The following is a 17,405-nucleotide window of genomic DNA, read 5'->3' as shown; positions in this document are numbered from 1 at the left end:
GGAGCCACAAAAGACCCCAAATAGGCAAAGCAATTTTAAGAAAGAAGAACAAAGCTGGAGGTGTCATGCTCCCTGATTTTAAACTATATTACAAAAGCTATAGTCATCAAAACAGTATTGTATTGACATAAAACAGACACATAGATCAGTGGAGCAGAATAGAGAGCCCAAAAATAAACCCACATATATGTGGTCAATTAATTTACAAACAAGGAGCAAAGAATATACAATGGGGAAAGGACTTTCTCTTCAATAAATGAGGCTGGGAAAACTGGACAGCCACATGCAAAAGAATGAAATTGGACAGCTCTCTTACACAATACACAAAAATCAACTCAAAATGGATTAACGATGGGAATGTAAGACCTGAAACCATAAACACTCTAGAAGAAAACATGTGGTAAATTCCTTGACCTTGGTCTTGGTGATGATTTTTTAGATTTGATCCCAAAAGCAAAGGCAACAAAAGCAAAAATAAACAAGTGGGATTACATCAAAATGAAAAGTTTCTGTATGGCAAAGGAAACCACTGACAAAAAGAAAAGGCAATGTACTAAATGAGAGAAAATATCTGCAAATAATATATTTGATAAGGGATTAACATCCAAAACATACAAAGACCTCATGCAACTCAATAGCACAAAAAACAATCTGATTTAAAAACGGGCAGATGATCTAAATGGACATTTTCTTTTTTTTTTTCAAAATTTTTTATTGTTATGTTAATCACCATATATTACATCATTAGTTTTTGATGTAGTGTTCCATGATTCATTGTTTGTGCATAACACCCAGTGCTCCACGCAGAATGTGCCCTCTTTAATACCCATCACCAGGCTAACCCATCCCCCCACCCCCTCCCCTCTAGAACCCTCAGTTTGTTTTTCAGAGTCCATCATCTCTCATGGTTCGTCTCCCCCTCTGACTTACTCCCCTTCATTCTTCCTCTCCTGCTATCTTCTTCTTTTTCTTTTTTCTTAACATATGTTGCATTATTTGTTTCAGAAGTACAGATCTGTGATTCAACAGTCTTGCACAATTCACAGCGCTCCCTGTAGCACATACCCTCCCCAATGTCTATCACCCAGCCACCCCATCCCTCCCACCCCCAACTACTCCAGTAACACTCAGTTTGTTTCCTGAGATTAAGAATTCCTCATATCAGTGAGGTCATATGATACATGTCTTTCTCTGATTGACTTATTTCACTAAGCATAACACCCTCCAGTTCCATCCACGTCGTTGCAAATGGCAAGATCTCATTCCTTTTGATGGCTGCATAATATTCCATTGTGTATATATACCACCTCTTTTTTATCCATTCATCTGTCGATGGACATCTTGGCTCTTTCCACAGTTTGGCTATTGTGGACATTGCTGTTATAAACATTGGGGTGCACGTACCCCTTCGGGTCCCTACATTTGTATCTTTGTGGTAAATACCCAGTAGTGCAATGGCTGGATCGAATGGTAGCTCTATTTTCAACTGTTTGAAGAACCTCCATACTGTTTTCCAGAGTGGCTGCACCAGCTTGCACTCCCACCAACAGTGTAGGAGGGTTCCCCTTTCTCCGCATCCCCGCCAACATCTGTCGTTCCCTGACTTGTTAATTTTAGCCATTCTGACGGGTGTGAGGTGGTATCTCATTGAGGTTTTGATTTGGATTTCCCTGATGCCAAGCGATGTTGAGCCCTTTTTCATGTGCCTGTTGGCCATTTGGATGTCTTCTTTGGAAAAATGTCTGTTCATGTCTTCTGCCCATTTCTTGATTGGATTATTTGTTCTTTGGGTGTTGAGTTTGATAAGTTCTTTATAGATTTTGGATACTAGCCCTTTATCTGATACGTCATTTGCAAATATTTTCTCCCATTCTGTCGGTTGTCTTTTGGTTTTGTGGACTGTTTCTTTTGCTGTGCAAAAGCTTTTTATCTTGATGAAATCCCAATAGTTCATTTTTGCCCTGGCTTCCTGTGCCTTTGGTGATGTTTCTAGGAAGAAGTTGCTGCAGCTGAGGTCGAAGAGGTTGCTGCCTGTGTTCTCCTTTAGGATTTTGATGGACTCCTGTCTCACGTTTGGGTCTTTCAACCATTTGGAGTCTATTTTTGTGTGTGGTGTAAGGAAATGGTCCAGTTTCATTCTTCTGCATGTGGCTGTCCAATTTTCCCAACACCATTTGTTGAAGAGACTGTCTTTTTTCCACTGGACATTCTTTCCTGCTTTGTCAAAGATCAGTTGACCATAGAGTTGAGGGTCCATTTCTGCGCTCTCGATTCTGTTCCATTGATCGATGTGTCTGTTTTTGTGCCAGTACCATACTGTCTTCATGATGACAGCTTTGTAATAGAGCTGGAAGTCCGGAATTGTGATGCCGCCAGCTTTGCTTTTCTTTTTCAAGACTCCTCTGGTTATTCGGGGTCTCTTCTGGTTCCATACAAATTTTAGGATTATTTGTTCCATTTCTTTGAAAAAGGTGGATGGTATTTTGATGGGGATTGCATTGAATGTGTAGATTGCTCTAGATAGCATTGACATCTTCACAATGTTGGTTCTCCCAATCCATGAGCATGGAACGTTTTTCCATTTCTTTGTGTCTTCTTCAATTTCTTTCATGCGTATTTTATACTTTTCTGAGTACAGATCCTTTGCCTCTTTGGTTAAATTTATTCCTAGATATCTTATGGTTTTGGGTGCAATTTTAAATGGGATCGACTCCTTGATTTGTCTCTCTTCTGTCTTGTTGTTGGTGTATAGGAATGCCACTGATTTCTGTGCATTGATTTTATATCCTGCTACTTTACTGAATTCCTGTATGAGTTCTAGCAGTTTTGGGGTGGAGTCTTTTGGGTTTTCCACATACAGTATCATATCATCTGCAAAGAGTGAGAGTTTGACTTCCTCTTTGCCGATTTGGATGCCTTTGATTTCTTTTTGTTGTCTGATTGCTGTGGCTAGGACTTCTAATACTATGTTGAATAGCAGTGGTGAGAGTGGACATCCCTGCCGCGTTCCTGACCTTAAGAGAAAAGCTCTCAGCCTTTCCCCATTGAGGATGATATTCGCTGTAGGTTTTTCATAGATGGCTTTTATGATATTGAGGTATGTACCCTCTAACCTTAACTCTGAAGAGTTTTGATCAAGAAAGGATGCTGTACTTTGTCAAATGCTTTTTCTGCATCTATTGAGAGGATCATATGTTCTTTCTTTTGTTAATGTATTGTATCACGTTGATTGATTTGAGGATGTTGAACCAGCCTTGCAGCCCAGGGATAAATCCCACTTGGTCGTGGTGAATAATCCTTTTAATGTACTGTTGGATCCTATTGGCTAGTATTTTGGTGAGAAATTTTGCATCCATGTTCATCAAGGATATTGGTCTGTAATTCTCCTTTTTGATGGGGTCTTTGTCTGGTTTTGGGATCAAGGTAATGCTGGCCTCATAAAATGAGTTTGGAAGTTTTCCTTCCATTTCTATTTTTTGGAACAGTTTCAGGAGAATAGGTATTAATTCTTCTTGAAATGTCTGATAGAATTCCCCTGGGAAGCCATCTGGCCCTGGGCTTTTGTTTGTTGGGAGATTTTTGATGACTGCTTCAATTTCCTTAGTGGTTATAGGTCTGTTCAGGTTTTCTATTTCTTCCTGGTTCAATTTTGGTAGTTGATACATCTCTAGGAATGCACCCATTTCTTCCAGGTTATCTAATTTGCTGGCATAGAGTTGCTCATAATATGTTCTTATAATTGTTTGTATTTCTTTGGTGTTGGTTGTGATCTCTCCTCTTTCATTCATGATTTTGTGGATTTGGGTCATTTCTCTTTTCTTTTTGATAAATCTGGCCAGGGGTTTATCAATCTTATTAATTCTTTCAAAGAACCAGCTCCTAGTTTCGTTGATCTGTTCTACTGTTCTTTTGGTTTCTAGTTCATTGATTTCTGCTCTGATCTTTATTATTTCTCTTCTCCTGCTGGGTTTAGGCTTTATTTGCTGTTCTTTCTCCAGTTCCTTTAGGTGTAGGGTTAGGTTGTGTATTTGAGACCTTTCTTGTTTCTTGAGAAAGGCTTGTATTGCTATATACTTTCCTCTCAGGACTGCCTTTGCTGTATCCCAAAGATTTTGAACAGTTGTGTTTTCATTTTCATTGGTCTCCATGAATTTTTTTAATTCTTCTTTAATTTCCTGGTTGACCCATTCATTCTTTAGTAGGATGCTCTTTAGACTCCATGTATTTGAGTTCGCTCCGACTTTCCTCTTGTGATTGAGTTCTAGTTTCAAAGCATTGTGGTCTGAAAATATGCAGGGAATGATCCCAATCTTTTGGTACCGGTTGAGACCTGATTTGTGACCTAGGATGTGATCAATTCTGGAGAATATTCCATGGGCACTAGAGAAGAATGTGCATTCCGTTGCTTTGGGATGGAATGTTCTGAATATGTCTGTGAAGTCCATTTGGTCCAGTGTGTCATTTAAAGTCTTTATTTCCTTGTTGATCTTTTGCTTAGATGATTTGTCCATTTCAGTCAGGGGGTGTTAAAGTCCCCCACTATTATTGTATTGTTGTCAATGTGTTTCTTTGCTTTTGTTATTAATTGCCTTATATAATTGGCTGCTCCCATGTTCGGGGCATAGATATTTACAATTGTTAGATCTTCTTGTTGGATAGACCCTTTAAGTAGGATATAGTGTCCTTCCTCATCTCTTCTTACAGTCTTTGTTTTAAAATCTAATTTGTCTGATAGAAGGATTGCCACCCCAGCTTTCTTTTGGTGTCCATTAGCATGGTAAATGGTTTTCCACCCCCTCACTTTCAATCTGGGGGTGTCTTTGGGTCTAAAATGAGTCTCTTGCAGACAGCATATTGATGGGTCTTGTTTTTTAATCCAATCTGATAGCCTGTGTCTTTTGATTGGGGCATTTAGCCCATTTACATTCAGGGTAACTATTGAAAGGTATGAATTTAGTGCCATTGTATTGCCTGTAAGGTGACTGTTAACTGTATGTTGTCTGTGTTCCTTTCTGATCTTTGCTGCTTTTAGGCTCCTCTTTGCTTAGAGGACCCCTCTCAATATTTCTTGGAGGGCTGGTTTCGTGTTTGCAAATTCCTTTAGTTTTTGTTTGTTCTGGAAGCTTTTTATCTCTCCTTCTATTTTCAATGACAGCCTAGCTGGATATAGTATTCTTGGCTGCATATTTTTCTCGTTTAGTGCTCTGAAGATATCTTGCCAGTCCTTTTTGGCCTGCCAGGTCTCTGTAGATAGATCTGTTGCCAATCTAATGTTTCTACCATTGTAGGTTACATATCTCTTCTCCTGAGCTGCTTTCAGGATTTTCTCTTTGTCTCTGAGACTCGTAAGTTTTACTATTAGATATCAGGGTGTTGACCTATTTTTATTGATTTTGAGAGGGGTTCTCTGTGCCTCCTGGATTTTAATGCCTGTTTCCTTCCTCACATTAGGGAAGTTCTCTGCTATTATTTGCTCCAATATACCTTCTGCCCCCCTCTCTCTCTCTTCTTCTTCTGGGATCCCAATTATTCTAATGTTGTTTCGTCTTATCGTATCACTTATCTCTCGAATTCTGCCCTCGTGATCCTGTAGTTGTTTCTCTCTCTTTTTCTCAGCCTCTTTATTTTCCATCATTTGGTCTTCTATATCACTGATTCTCTCTTCTGCCTCATTCATCCTAGCATTTAGTGCCCCTATTTTTGATTGCACCTCATCAATAGCTTTTTTGATTTTGACTTGGTTAGATTTTAGTTCTTTTATTTCTCCAGAAAGGGTTTCTCTAATAACTTCCACGCTTTTTTCAAGCCCAGCTAGTATCTTTAAAGTCATGATTCTGAACTCTAGTTCCGACATCGTACTAATGTCCATATTGAGTAGGTCCCTGGCTGACGGTACTACCTCTTGTTCTTTATGCTGAGGTGATTTTTTTTGTCTTGTCATTTTGTCCAGAGGAGAATAGGTGAATGAGAGAACAAAATGCTAACTGGTTACAACGTCCCCAGCAAATATACTGTATACAAATCAGAAAAGACCTGAAACCAGGGGAAAAGAAAGGGAAAGAAAGAAAAAAGAAAGAGAGGGAAAAAAAAGATAAAAACAAAAACAGAACAATACGAAAAAAGCAGAATATGATCAAATATGATCAGGCTAGTGCATAGATCAGTGCCACACACTAGATTTTGGGCGTATTTTGGTGTGTTAGAAAAAAGTGCCTCCTAAAATTTTAAAGGAAGAAAGACATATATGTACAAAATAAGGGTTGTTACAATGAAGGGATGGAAGATGACTGTAAAGATGAAAATTATAAAAGATTTTATAAAAGGACTTGATAAGATAAGAAGTTGTTTGAAAAAAGAAAGATTTAAGAAAAAAAAGGAAAAAGGGAGAGAATGTGATCAGGCAGGAGACTAGAACAAAGCCATACACTAGTGATTTAGGGTATATTTTGATCTGTTAGAAGAAACTGTATCTCAAAATTTTAAAGAGAGAACAACTTATATATGTATGCCAAAAATAAGTGTAACTACTATGAAGGGATAAAATATGACTCTAAAAATGAAAAATGAAAAATGTTTTTTTTTTTAAAAAGGGATTGATAAGATGTTGGTTGAAAAAGGGAAAAAGAAAAATAAAAAAAAAAACAGTTAACAAAAATTAACCTTGATGAACTAATGAATCATGGTAAAAAAAAAAAAAAGCCATGAATTCTGTGTGCAGTATTCCCCTAGCGCTGGAGTTCTCCTGTTCTTCTTGATCGGTAAACTTGGTCTTGGCTTACTGGCTGTTCGTGCTGATCTTCTGGGGGAGGGGCCTGTTGCCGTGGTTCCCAAATGTCTTTGCCGGAGGCTGAATTGCCCCGCCCTTGTCGGTCCGGGCTAAGCAAGCTGCTTGGGTTTGCTCTCAGGAGCTTTTGTTCCCTGCAAGCTCTCGGTACAGCTTTGGAGGACCAGGGCAAAAATGGTGGCCTCCCAATCTCCGCCCGGAGGAGCTGAGAACTCGGGGCCCCGCTCCTCAGTGCGCCCCCAGAGAAAAGCAGTCACTCCTGTGTCCCCGGTCTCCGGCCGCACTCCGTGCTCACCCGGCCTGTGACCGAGCATTTCTATGTCTGGCACCCGACCCCGTGTGGAGTCTCCAAACCCAGCAGATCCCTCTGGTGCGTTCCCGCGCCGCTCCTCCCGGGGGAGGACGGCGAGTCTCCCCGGCTCTGCCGCTTGTTGGGTCCCTGCTGGAGGAGCAGTGGCCCGACTGGGCCGCGGATCACAGTTTATGGCAACCCCGAGCTGAGAGCCCGCGCCTCTGCTCCGTCTCTGCAGCCGGCTTCCCCGCTCCAATACCTGGGAGCTCTGGCGCACTCAGGCACCCCCGGTCTTTCTGTGACCCCGAGGGTCCTGAGACCACACTGTCCCGCGAGGGTTCCACCCCCCGCTTAGCCACTGCAGCGACGTCCCTCTGCCGAGCCAACTTCTAAAAGGTCCGATTTTGTGCTCCGCGGCTCTAGCACTTGCCAGAAGCGGCCAACGGAGGCCCCCACCCCCGCCATCTATCCTCCCGAATATCGCCTCGGATTCACTTCTCCGCACGTCCTACCTTCCAGAAAGTGGTCGTTTCTCTGTTCAGAGAGTTGTTGCTACTCTCCTCTTCGATCTCCTGTTGAGTTCGTATGTGTTCAGAATGGTTTGATCCCTATTCAGCTGAATTCCTGAGACCAGACGAAATCTAGGTCTCCTACTCCTCCGCCATCTTGCTCCTCCCATCTAAATGGACATTTTCTAAAGAAAACATATAGATGACCAACATATGAAAAGATGCTCAACTTCCTTAATCATGCAAATCAAAACCACAATGAGGTATCACTTTACATTTGTTAGAATGGCTATTATCAGAAAGATAAGAAACAGCAGGCAGAGACAAGAATGTGAGAGAAAGAAAACACCTCTATACTGTTGGTAGGAATGTAAATTGGTGCCATATATATATACACAATGGAATATTATTCCATTGAATAATTATTTCATTGAATGAATATTATTCAGCCATAAAAAATGAAATCATGCCATTTGCAACGAGACAGATTATGCTAAGTGAAGTAAGTCAGACAGGAAAAGACAAATACCGTATGATGTCAGCTATATGTGGAGTTAAAACAAACACAAAAACAAATTCATAGAGATAGAGAAAAAACTGGTGGGTATCAGAGGTGGTGGGTAAGGTGGAGATGGGGAAAAATGGTGAAAGTTGTCAAATGGCATGAACTTCTAATTAAAAAAATAAGTCATGAGGATGTAATATACAATGTAGTGACTATAGCTAATAATACTGTATTGTGTATTTGAAAGTTGCTAAGAGAGTAAATCTTTAAAGTTCTTATCATTGGGGAAAAATCCATAATTATGTATGGTGACAGATATTAACTAGACTTACTGTGGTATTCATTTTATATTATCTACAAACATTGAATTATTATGTCATACACCAGAAACTAATATAATGTTGTATGTCCATTACATTTCAATTTTAAAAAATAGTTACAATGGTAAATTTTATGTTATATGTATTTTACCAGAATTAAAAATAAGCAATTTTTAAAAAGCAAAAACAAACAAAAAGAATGAGAATAAAGGAAGACTTTGTTTCAAAATAATAAAAAATTCAAAACATATTTTACCAACAAGACCTCACCAAAGGGATGCACTTTGCATATCTCAGAATGACAATTTGTGATATGAGAATTAAAATTTGCTTCTTTTATTATGTGTGGTTGACTTTAGGAAGTTTGAAAGTCAATTATATTTCTGTATAACACTAACAAATAATATAAAAATGATATCATTCTCTATAGTACATTTAATATAATCGATCTATAACTATAACAAATGATGCATAATATAAAACACGATTAACAGATTTTAAGTCTTAAATTAACGTGGACATCATCGAAAAAACGACTGTAAACTCTTGAACTGACAATTACAATGACAGTGATGTTTAACTTGTAAGTTTTTTTTTAAAGGTGAAGGGATAATTAAATCTTGGACCTCACTAGCATATGAGTAAGGAAGGGATGATTGAAATTATATTTTCTGCAGCTTTGTACTTGTTCTAAATAAAGGGGAGGGGAAAACATTGATTAATTTTAGAATTTTTAAGGATAAACATTAAATGTCAAATGTATAAGGTAAACATAAAAAATACAATGCATATTCCTAAACTTATAGTAGAAAAGTTTACAAGAACAGACAAGAAAAACAGGCGCCCTGCTTAAGCAGGGGCGCCTGGGTGGCTCAGTTGGTCAAGTGACTGCCTTCAGCTCAGGTCATGATCCTGGAGTCTCATGATCGAGCCCCACATCGGGCTCCCTGCTCAGCAGGGAGTCCGCTTCTCCCTCTGACCCTCCCCCCTCTCTCATTCTCTCTCTCCCTCAAATAAATAAAATCTTTAAAAAAAAAAAGAAAAAGGAACAAAAAAATCAAACTAAATAAGAAGGACAATATGAAAAAAGAAATAAATCAAAATATATCAATAATCGCAATCAATACAAATGAACTATCAATGTAAATCATTACATTAACAGCTTAAAGGGGAAAAACTAGATCCCAAAAGACCCAAAAAGAAAAATAAATCAAAAAAGCACATGGTAAATGTCAATAGTCATTCATGGTCAAAACTGTTAACAACTGGGAATTAAAGGAAGAAATATATTTAAGTTGAAAATAGACTATCTATAAAAGACCTATAACAAATATTTTAATGACTGTTGAAATATTAAAAGAATTATCTTTGTAGTGAAGCACAAGACCAAATGCTCACTATCACCATTTGTTTTCAGCATTGCACTGTTGGTAAGCTTAGCTATCACAGTAAGACAGGTGTAAAGGTTTCCAGAGGGAGAAACAAAAATGTCATTACTTGCTTGTTATCTACCTAGAAAATCCAGATGAATCCATAAGTTACTAGAGTTAACAAGGCAATTTAGTAAAGCTGCTACATGTGAGATCAAGCTGCAAAGTTAACTTTTAATAGCAAATACAGCTGAGAAGGTGAAGAAACTGTCATTCTCATACTTTGCTGAGTAAAGAATAGAATTTTACAACATTCAAGCAAACTAATTGTCAGCATCTGTGAAGCTAAATACAATAGTCTTTCAACATGAATGTGTTAGCTGTAATATTTTTTATCAATGTCTTTGATCAGATTGAAGAAGTTCTTTTTGATTCTTAGTTTACTAAAATATGTTATTATGAATGAATGTTGACTTAGATTTTTTTTTCTGCTTCTATGGAGATGATGATATGGTTTTTCTTTGTTAGTCTGTTAAAACCATGAATTACCTTGATTGATTTTCAAATGTTAAGAGTACTTTGCATTTCTGGGATATATCTTTCTTAGCCATAATGTATTATCGTTTTATATATTGCTAGATTTAAACTGCTAAAACTTTCTTAGAGACTTCTACATGTATGTTCGTGATAAATTTTGATGTATAGTTTTCTTGTCTTATAGAGCCGTCTGGTTTTGGTATCATAGTGATTATGGCCTCATAGAATGAGTTATGCAATATTCCCTCTGCTTCCATCTTCCGGAAAACTGTGGGTAGAATTTGCGCTCTATTTTCCTTAAATATTTGGTATAATTCACCAATAAAGCCATCTCCAGCTGGAGTTTTCATCATGGTAAAGTTTTAATCACCAATTGAATTTTTTTATATGTATATGACAATACTGCCTATATCTCTTTGAGTGTGTTCTGGTAGTTTGTATCTTTAAAGCAATTTGTACATTTCATCTAGGGAGTTGAATCTGTTGATACAAAGTTACTCATAACAGTCCCTTTCTATGGTGATGCCCTCTCATTCCTGATACTGATAATCTGTGTAATTCTCTTTTTTTCTTGATTAGGCTGGCTAGACTATTACAAATTTTATTGATCTTTTCATACAACTAACTTTTGCTTGCATTGATTTTTCTCTATTGCTTTTCTCTTATCTATTTCATTGATTTTTGTTCTCTATTGCTTTTCCCCTTGCTCTTATGTTTTATTTAACTTTTTTGAAGGTGGAAATTTAGATCATTCCTATTTTCTGGCAAAATACCTGCAATATAATCCTATATAAATTCTATAATACTATACTATTCCCTTTAAGCTTGCTTTAGCAACATCACTCAGATTTTTATGTCATGTTTTCACTTTTATTCAGTTCAAAACGTTTGTATAATTTTCCTTGTTATTTCTTTTGTAAGTCATAGATTATTTAGATGTTTATTGTTTAATATCCAAATGTACTGGGGATTTTTCAAATATCTTTCTGCTGTTGATTTCTAATTTAATTCCTTTGTGATCAGAGAAAATATTCCATGTGTTTCCAGAACTCTGTGTTGCACCATCCTGTGATTTTTTTTGCCCTGAAAATTATGCCTTTGCCTCCCTGAACTTTGAACTGTGTTTCTTAAACTCAGAGACAGCCGGCCTCTATGTGAGTGTCCCTTCTTTTCACTGCGGACCGGAAACTCCCCCAAACAGTACCCGGGGTCATTTGTTGTGCTCACCCACATTTGTTTTTATTCTCTTGAAAATCACTGTCTTGTGCTATCCACTGTACAATGTCTGAACACCATAGGTTCATATATTTTGTCTGTTTTCCTATGTGTTTGGAAAAGAAGGATAAATCTGATTCCTTTTACTCAGTGATTGTCAGAAACAAGCCAATAACTGTTTAAAGTCAATTCCCGCATCAGGCTCCCTGCTCCTTGAGAGCCTGCTTCTCCCTCTGCCTCTCTCTCTCTCTCTCTCTCTGTCTCTCGTGAATAAATAAATAAAATCTTAAAAAAAAATAAAAAAATAAAGTCAATTCTGTTTCCACACAAAGCAACAAAAAAATGTAACTTTGAAATGATACTTTAGTAGCAGAAACAAGGTAAGATATCTAGGAATATATCTAACAAAAGACATGAGATTTGTAGACTATTATAAAAATTGATAAAATACATTATTTAATACCTAAATAAATGGAGAAAAATATCATGTAATGAATATGAAGACTCAATGGCATAGATTTATCTGTAGATTGAATGCAATACCACAAAGGAAAAAAAAAATTCCACCTTTACTGAGATGAAATTGACACATAACATTGTGTAAGTTGTGTATACAACATGTTCATTTGACAAACATATTTTGCAGAAAGATTACGACCATAGCATTTCCTTTGTTGTGCAGAGGCTTTGTAGCTTGGTGTAGTCTCACTTGCTTATTTTTGTTTTTGTTGCCTTTGCTTTTGGGGTCAAATTCAAGACCTGTGTCAAGGAGCTAATACCCTGTTGTCTTCTAGGAGGTTTATGGTTGAAGGTCTTACATTCAAATCTTTAATCCACTTTGAGTTGATTTTTGTGCATGTTGTAACAGTGGGCCAGTTTCATTTTTTTGCATATGGCTGTTCAGTTTTCCTGGCATCATTTATGGAAGAGACGGTCCTTTCCCCACTGTATATTCTTGGCTCCCTTGTCATAAATTAAGTGACCATATATTTGTGGGTTTATTTTGGGCTCTCTATTTTGTTCCATTAATCCATGTGTCTGTTTGTATACCAATACCACATTGTTTTGTTTACTCTAACTTTGTAATATAGTTTGAAATCTGGGAGCATGACGCCTCCAGCTTTGTTCTTCTCTCTTAAGATTGCTTTGCCTATTTGGGGCCTTTTGTGGCTCCATACAGATTTTAGGATTGTTTCTCTATTTCTGTGAAAAATGCCGCTGGAATTTTGAGAGGGATTGCATTGAATCTGTAGATAGCTTTAGATAGTTTTGGATATTTTAACAATATTAATTCTTCTAATTCATGGGCACAAAATATCTTCCCATTTATTTGTGTTCTTTCTTAATTTCTTTCATCAGTGTCTTATGGTTTTCATTGTGTGTGTCTTTCACTTGCTTGGGTATATTTATTCCTAAGTATTTTATTATTTTTGATGCCATTGTAAATGGGACTATTTTCTTAATTTCTCTTTCTGGTAGTTTATTGTCAGTGCATAGAAATGCAATGGATTTTTTAATTGATTTTGTATATTGCAACCTTACTGAATTCATTGATTAGTTTTAACAATTTTTGGTACAGTCTTCAGAATTTCTCATATATATGATATCATGTTGTCTGACATAGAGACAATTTTACTTCTTTCTTTCCAATTTGGATGGCTTTTATTTCTTTTTCTTTTCTCATTGTTCTGTTTAGGACTTCTAGTACATGTTGAATAAAAGTGGAGAGAATAGATATTCTTGTTTTATTTCTGATCTGAGAAGAAACACTTTTAGCTTTTCACTGTTGAGTATGATAGTAACTGTGGCTTTGTTATATATGGCCTTTATTATGCTGAGGTATATTCTGTCTATACCCAGTTTACTGAGAATTGTTATTATGAAAGGATGTTAATTTTGTCAAATGCTTTTTCTGTATCACTTGAGATGATCACATGATTTTTATCCTTTATTTTGTTAATGTGGTGTGTCACGTGATTGATTTGTAAATGGTGAACCATCTTTGCATCACATGAATATGACCCACTTGATCGTGGCATATGATCCCTTTAATATATAATTGAATTTGGTTTGCTAATTTTTGCCTCTGTATATGAAGGATATTGGTCTATAGTTTTCTTTTCTTGTAGTGTCTTTGTCTGATTTTAGTATTAGGATAATGATGGCCTTGTAAAATAAGTTTGGGAGTATTCCCTCCTCTTCTCCTTTTTTGGAAGAGTGTGAGTTGAATTGGTATTAAATCTTTTTCAAAAGTTTGGTAAAATTTACCTATGAAGCCCTCTGGTCCTGAACTTTTCTTTGTTATGACCAATGAAAAATGTCATGGTTTTTGCTTTGTGTGGAACTTAGCAAGATGTTTATAAAATTTGCATATTAGAGCAAAGGTCTAAGAATACCCAAGGCACACCTTAAGAAGACCTGTTGTCCTAAATTAAATAAGTCAGATGGAGAAAAACAAGTTTCACTTATATGTGGAATCTAAAAAACAAACCAAAAGAATAAAACAACAAACAAAAGGCAAAATCAGACCTATAAACAAAGAGAACAAACCAACAGTTGCCAGAGCGGAAGGCAGTGGGGAGATAGTCAAAATGGGTGAAGGTGAGTAGGAAATATAGGCTTCCACTTTTGGAATGAATAAGTGAGGAGAATAAAAAGTAAAGCATAGGGAACATAGTCAGTGGTATTGTAATAGTGTTGCATGGTGACAGATGGTAGTGAGCACAGCCTAACAAGAGTTGTTGAATCACTGTCTTGTACGTTTGAAACTAAAGTTCCACTCTGTGCCGACTACACTCAAGTTTAAAAGAGAAAAAGACTCATTGCTCAATGAGATATCATGATTTATAATGAGTCAGATTTGAACAATCCCTGGATAGATTGGGTTTCTCAAGCTACCTAGGTACCTATAATTTATTTCTTTGAGCCTCAGTTTTTTCATCCATATAATGACAGTGCCCACTTCACAAGGTAATGATGAGGACTAAATTGGTTACCATGTGAGAAGTGCTTAGAACAGTGTTTGGCTGTCAGCATGTATTAGTTATTTTTATTATGATTTAGCTCTGATTATTAAGACAGCCTAGCACAGAGATGGACAAATAGATATTTTTAAAAATGTCCAAGAACCCATTAAAGACTCACACAAAAATAGAAACTAATAAATGACAAAGCTGATTCTTCAGATCTATCGGAAATGGTAGATTGATTATCCACATGGAAAAAGTGAAAACAGATCCTTTCCTCAATCTCAAACAAACAAACAAATGTTTACTAACTGCAGAATGTGTTATGTTCATTCATTGTGATATATTCATGTCATGGACCACTATCCAAAGTGAAAGTGAATGAATTACAGTATATTCGATATATACATATAAATCTCAAGAAAAATAATGCCAAGCCTCAAAGTAAGTCACAGAAGGGCAAATCCTATTTGAAGTCATTTACATAAAGTAAAAGCAAAACTAAGCAATATATTGTCTAGACATAGGGACACATTTGTAAAACTATGAAGAAAAACAAAAGAATCATTGAAACTAAGTCCAGGGAAGCTGTCCCTTCAGGGCTCAAGGGGCAGGTGGAGTATGTAGAAAACTTAAGAATTTTCAAAGGTAGTGTTTTATTTCCAGAGCATGGCAATGGGTACATGTGTGTTCTTGTACTATTTTGACCTATATACTTTCGTATATATCCTCTTTATACTTGCTGTACTTAAAATTTGTTTTTAATTATCTGAGGAATACAAAAAAAATCTAGATATCATTTTTGGCATATCAGTAGTTTGCTGCTTCCATCATTAAGTGTTATACTTGTTATTTTAAAATTGCCTTAACCTCAAAACAATATTCTAAGTTATAAATTTCCCATGAAGAGCCTTTCCAGAAAGCAGGCTTTCGCTGGGTTAAAATTAGGGGTCTCCTGAGGACATAAAAAGAGATGTCAAGGAAGAAGCAGGAAGTGAAAGGAGCCCAAGGCTATGAAGTGACATTAAAATATAATGGAAAATAAACTTGTATTTCACAGTTTTCTTAACTGCCCATAAGTGAATACATTTTTTTTTTTTGTCTATGAGTTGTTTTAGGGAGGAAAAGAATCATATGAACAATCCCTCCTTCAAATGAAGATGGAAGACACTTCCAAAAGAGATCTTTGGAACCTCATCTGGTTTTGTAAATTAGAAGTGTTAAAGAGGAGAAACATCAAACTTGATATCTATAGATATCTATATTGCCTTGTTTGCGAGCACGAGTCTGCAGAGATATGAGGGTTATAGACTATTCCCACACAGCATGGAGTAAATTCTTCCTTTCATTCACTCTAAAGAGTGTTCAGGGTCTCGTGCGAACTTCTTTTGTTCCAGAAAAACAAGTGCAAGGTGCTCAGTGGGTCTTTATTTATTTAGAAAAAATGAAAACACTCTACTGCAGGAGCTTCTATAGAATAATTTACTGCAAATTTTGGAAAACAGTGGCCAAAGGATTTGCTAGGAAGGATTCTGAAGCTGTGGGGATAATCTCTCTCCCATTTTGAGGAGAGTTTGCTATGCCTTCCAAGAAAAAGAGATGCTCTCCAGGGAGAGCCAAAGAGCCAGGTGATGAGTTTTGGAAAGGTGGCTTCAGAGTCTTTTTGAGACAAATCCATCTTTAACTTTTCTTACTCATTGCTATTTGAGTGGTAGTTTTGTGTTCGCCTTTTTCAAGACTGTTGGGGAGAAGGAATGGAATTAAATTTCCTTTCAAGGGTTTGTATTATCTGCTTTGCACTGTGACTGGTGTGATAGTGCAAGGGGTCATGTTGGGTCTACCAGGCAGCCATGCTTAGGCTGCAGTGAGAAAATCATGTCTGTTCGCTGGTAGCAGGATGACTCTGGACATCTCCTTAAATCCAGCTTATGAAAAAAGAATTTGCATTGCCCAAGCTACAGAAAGTTGGAGAGACAGACAAGGTAGACTATTGTCTAGCCCTAGGTTCACGAAGGGGAAATAGAGTATCAAATGCATGCAAATAGGAATTTGAATTATTTTTTTCTTGCAAGAAAATATACATAATATTAAATTTACCATTTGGGCCATTTTTATTTTTATTTTTTATTTATTTTTAAAGATTTTTTTTTTCGAGAGAGAGAGCATTCACGAGCAGGGGGAGGGCTCAAGGGAGGGGGGAGAGAGAAAGAGAGAATCTCCAGCAGACTCCCCACTGAGCATGGAGCCTGACATGGGGCTCAATCCCATGACCCTGAGATCATGACCTGAGCCAAAATCAAGAGTCAGACATTTAACTGACTGAGCCACGCGAGTGCCCCCATTTTGGCCATTTTTAAACGTATAGATCTGTGACATTAAAGTGCATTTGCATTGTTGTAGAACCATCAGCACCAGCCATCTCCAGAACTTCCTCACTTCCTCTATTGAAACTCTCTACTCACAAAGTGCTCATCCTCCAGTCCACCCGTCCTCCAGCCCCAGTGTTCTTCTTTTCTCTAAGTATTTAACTACTCTAGGTACCTCATGTAAATGGGATCATGTAATATTTGTCCTTTTATGACTGGCTTATTTTACTTAGCATAGTGTCCTCAAGGTTCACTCACAATGTTATAGCATATGCCAGAATTTCCCTCCTTTTTGAAGGTTGAATAATATTCCATTATTATTATATGCATGTACCATACTTTGTTTATCCACTCAACCATCGATGGACACTTGGGTTGCTTCCACCTTTTGGCTACTGTGAATAATATACTGCTGTGAACATGGGTGTATAAATATCTGCCCAAGTTCCTGCTTTCATATCTTTTGGGTGTATCCTCAGAAATGGAATTACTGGATCATATGGTAAATATACGTTTAATTCTTTGAGGAACCACCAATACC

The sequence above is a fragment of the Eumetopias jubatus genome, unplaced genomic scaffold (genome assembly GCF_037043125.1).
Source record: "Eumetopias jubatus isolate StellerSeaLion01/CBP00866 unplaced genomic scaffold, mEumJub1_p1.0 scaffold_8, whole genome shotgun sequence".
Classification (NCBI taxonomy): Eukaryota; Metazoa; Chordata; class Mammalia; order Carnivora; family Otariidae; genus Eumetopias; species Eumetopias jubatus.
The sequence above is the reverse complement of the archived record's forward strand: the minus strand, read 5'-3'. Positions refer to the sequence as shown.